The 4,763-nt window shown below is 25.6% G+C and overlaps 1 non-coding gene and 1 pseudogene across 1 annotated transcript; one reads left to right on the plus strand and one right to left on the minus strand.

Moving 5' to 3' along the window:
* The first annotated feature begins 630 nt into the window (after positions 1–630).
* Positions 631–1,464, plus strand: LOC147078244 (dimethyladenosine transferase pseudogene; annotated as a pseudogene).
* A 2,979-nt stretch (positions 1,465–4,443) lies between these two features.
* On the minus strand, positions 4,444–4,516 carry TRNAV-UAC (transfer RNA valine (anticodon UAC)). The gene has a single exon. It is a non-coding gene; the product is annotated as a tRNA-Val (tRNA).
* Positions 4,517–4,763: the final 247 nt, after the last annotated feature.

The raw sequence follows: 4,763 nt of genomic DNA on the forward strand, positions 1-4,763 counted from the left end.
TGTTCGCTTTTAATGAAGAAAAATAAGATAAAGTGTAGAGATTATTCTCCTTCATTAACATATAAATTAGTTAATTTTTCAATTATTGGTTAAGATTATAAATAACCCACAGAATATTTAAAAACAATTGGGCTTAGTCACCAATTTAATAGAAATCTTGCATTATTTTGTCTACTTATTTTCACTTAAAAGGAAATGTCCTTTAAATTTATTTATAAAAATTTAATTATTAATGGGGTTTTGATTCTATTTTATAACATAAATTATGAATCTATAACATTCAAACCGAAATCAATGCCGCATCATTAAAATTTTATTTTGAATCCTTCGTGATCCAGGATTTTTGTAGATCTGCTATCCCCTTTTAATGTATTCTGAATATTTAAATCTACATCAAAATGGTAAGATAATGGAAATGGTCCAAGAAGAAGTAAAGCCGACGAAATGTGATTTCCGTGAAATATTAAAGGCGAAGAAGAGCTTCTGGGAGGAAGATGATGATATTGCCCACATCGATGATTTCAAGTTTATATATTAAATAAAAATTGTTTCATCTTATTTTATTCTTAAAAATGATTTTTATGTTTTCAACAATTCTAATTATTTGTTATTTATTTTCAAAGCCTATCAATGGCAAATCCACTTTTCAACAAAAATCTTGGACAGCATATTTTGGTAAATTTTTCGATTATCGACACAATAATAGAAAAAGCAAAGATCAAATCAACGGATATAATCCTTGAAATTGGAGGAGGAACAGGAAATCTCACGCTTAAACTCTTACAAAAAGCAAAGAAAGTTATTTGTTATGAGAAAGATCCACGTTTAGCAAGCGAATTAATCAAAAAGGTGAATGCAATAAAAGGATACTCCAATAAATTCCAATTGATTGTAGGCGATGCACTTAAGCACGACTTTCCATATTTCGACTTATGTATAAGCAACACGCCATACCAAATTAGTTCACCACTAACATTTAAATTGCTAAATTATAAATTTAAAGCTGCGTATTTAATGTTTCAAAAAGAATTTGGTGATAGGCTAATAGCACGCCCAGGAGATAAAAATTATTGTCGATTGAGTGTAGCCGTGCAGATTCTTGCAAATACCAGTCATATTATTAAAGTAAATAGAAATAGCTTTAAACCACCACCAAAAGTTGAAAGTAGTGTGGTTAAAATTGAGCCAAGAAAAAGTAGACCTGCAATTGATCTTGAAGAATTTAATCAATTGCTTAAGATATGTTTTCTTAGAAAAAATAAAACTTTGGCGGCTATTTTTAAAGGAAAGGGTATAAAGGATATTTTAAAACAAAAGGTTGATCGGGATATTGATGTCGAGGAAATCGTTTCCGAAGTTTTAAGAAAGACGGAGCTTGGTGATGCGCGAGCTGCTAAAATGCATATTGAAGATTTTCTTGCGCTTTTACTTGAATTCAAAAAGGAAGATCTCCATCTAAATTAAAAGATTCATTTTAAAAACTCCATTATTATTATTAAAAATTTCGATTGGGTTTTAATTTTTATCAAACACACATTCACCTTTTCAATTTTAATAAAGAAGCGTGTATCTTTTTCTATAACCTGCTCACAAAAATTTTCTTACACACATATAGCCCTTTTTATGTTAATATAAGAAGCGTCTATCTTTTTATATAACCTGCACACATATAAACCCCTTTTACATGTTTATTAAATAGTTAAGTATCTTTTATCTATAACCTGCTCACAAATAAACCACTTTTTTATTGTTAATATAAGAAGCGTATATACCTTCTATAACCTGCTCACGAAAATTTTCTTGCACACATATAACCCTTTTCATGTTAATATAAGAAGAGTTTATATTTTTATATAACCTGCACACATATAAACCTCCTTTTAAATGTTTATTAAATAATTATGTATCTTTTATCTATAACCTACTCACGTATAAACCTCTTTTTTAATGTTAATGTAAGAAGCGTAAATACTTTTCAATAACCTGCTCACGAAAATTTTCTATAACCTGCTCGCATAAATTTTTCTTTTATATATAAACCCCATTTTAATTTTTTTAAATAATTGAGTATCTTTTTTCTAAAACCTCTTTTATATTTTGATGAAATAATTGAGCATGTTTTCAATAACCAGCAAACATAAATGTTATTTGTTTTATCATCCCTTTTAAATTTTTTTTTTGTTTTACCATCCTTTTAAATTTTAATAAACTAAAACTCGCGATTTGTATTCTTATTTAAATAAATATGAACGGTCTGATCAAACTTTTGTGCCTTCTACTATTTTTATAAAGAAAATATATTAATATTGAATTTGTTTTTGTAAAAAAATCATCGCAAGAAGTATAATTGCAGTGAGAAAGCAGAAAAAATACACACCACGTAACCATAAATTATTTTACAGATATTCTTGTGGTGTTAAAAAACAAAATGTTATTCTACAAAAACCTCAAAATTATATTTTATAATACTTCTAAATTAGAAATATACAAAAAAACCCGCTTTAATCTTAAGTAATATCGAGATAAATTGAACACATCATACCCCAGGTTATATTAACCACCTAAAAAAAATTTACCAAATACATGATCAATGCTTTTGGAATCGGAAAATTTCTTCATCATAAATTATTTACATGCGATTCGTACAGTGTTTCCACGTGATTTGATATTTTATATACGTGATTTGATACATTATTAAAATGTATTTATCAATCTGGGCTTTTATTACGCAAAAATGCACTAGATATCAATTCATTCAGTTTATTTTTTATGTTGTTCTAGCTTAAACGTTAAAAAATTATACAAGTATCACATACCTTTTTTTTTTATGTATTTACAAAAAAAGCTTAATACCTATGCTTACAAAAACAAAAAAATTTAAATAAAACTTCAAATGCAAACCATAACAAGACCGCAAAACTAAAGCGGAAAGATAATAAATAAAAAAAAATAAATTATTAAAATACCTAAAAACACAATCGAAATTACTTCAGATAAAAAAAAATGACTAAAAAACTTTGAAGGTTAAATAATACACAAACTCTTATTGTATTTTAATATACATATATGTTTGTATATACATATGAATGAATTTTTCTGATATTTTGGGCATAAAAGAACTTTTCTTATAAATAAATATTCTATGTTGAACTATAATATTTTATTTCTTAATTTAAAGGATAGGAATGCTACAATAATATTAATTTATTATATATACGCTTTATTTCTCATAAATTTGATTTTTAAATATCTTTTAATAACAGGAAATTTATTTTTATCTATTCTTATTCTTAAATATGAACATACTGATCAAAAAAATAATATGAATAAATTAACTAATTACAACTTTAAAAATATAAGAATAACTTAAATTTATTTACAATATCTTTTTTATAGCAAAATATTTCTTGAAAATTCTTAATTACAAGTTTTTTTGTCAAGATTTCATAAATATACTTTAGTTTATCGACTTATGTCGTTATTTTACTTCTGTTTTAAGATTTTAAACAAGTCATGTTTAACATATGAAAAATACAGGAATTGCCCAAAAAATAAAAGACTAAATGCGGGTAAAGAATTCGGTAAACGTATAAATTAGTATCTCTTATATGATATCAATATTTATTGACAAGCCGATTGTTAATAAAAGTTATATATAAAAAATTAATAAAATATAAAACATTAATAAAATATAAAACATTAATAAAATATAAAACATTAATAAAATATAACAAATATATTTATGCCGCGGGTATATACGAAATTTGGATTTTTTATCGTTTTTTGTATAAATTAGTTTTTTCTACTACAATAATTAATTCTTAGATTCCTTTTTCTTGAACAAACTATTTTGTAAATTAAATTGATACCTTAAGAAAATATATTTCTGTTATAATAGATTAGAAACACTTTATATTTTTTTGAGATGCAGGTGAAAAGAAAATATCAGGGAATATTTTGAAAGTACTTATAAATAAAATTATGCTCTCTTAATTTAAAAATCCATAACGCGAATAAGATCATATGTCATAAAATGGATGGGTGTGGTCATAAAATACCATAAGTCGTATATAAAGGAGCTAGTAATACCAACTTAAGCATACACACAAAACAGAAGATTAAGGGACCAATTTAAGTACTAAGTATTTAAAGTTGAAAATTCAATGAGAGATTTTAAAGATGATAATGGAAAAAGAAGTATTGAGAAAATTTGTTCTATATAACGATTTAAAGCTATATTGAACAAACTTAAATGGCTGAAAATCAAATTAACACATAAAAAATTTTATATCAAGTATTAACGAGTATTTCTTGTTCACAATTTATTTAATTATAAAGAAAATATCATCTATTTAAGTTTTCATAGCGAAAAATTTTATATCGAGACTTGAAAAATTCATATTCTCTACATTTATAGATTTAAAGACCTGCCCCCAATTAAAATGCCTTCACCCGGGTTCGAACCGGGGACCTTACCCGTGTAAAGGGTACGTGATAACCACTACACTATGAAGGCTTGCATACAGAAGCGTATTAATTTAATATTATATTTAATCTTTAGAGTAATTATGGTCTTAATCTACATAACACGAATTGAGCCATGTGTAATAACATGGGGCAGTGTATAAAAGAAGCTTTTTTCGTATATTATAGAGTTAGGAATGCTAGATTTTGCGTGGATAAACAATTAGATTGGAAAAATATTGAAATTAATGCGTCTTAAAAAAAATCCCACTGAGCAAAATATGAAAAGAATGGGGCTT

This window comes from Rhyacophila brunnea, unplaced genomic scaffold, assembly GCF_057557595.1.
Source record: "Rhyacophila brunnea isolate RB1 unplaced genomic scaffold, BYU_Rbru_1.0 scaffold_110, whole genome shotgun sequence".
Classification (NCBI taxonomy): Eukaryota; Metazoa; Arthropoda; class Insecta; order Trichoptera; family Rhyacophilidae; genus Rhyacophila; species Rhyacophila brunnea.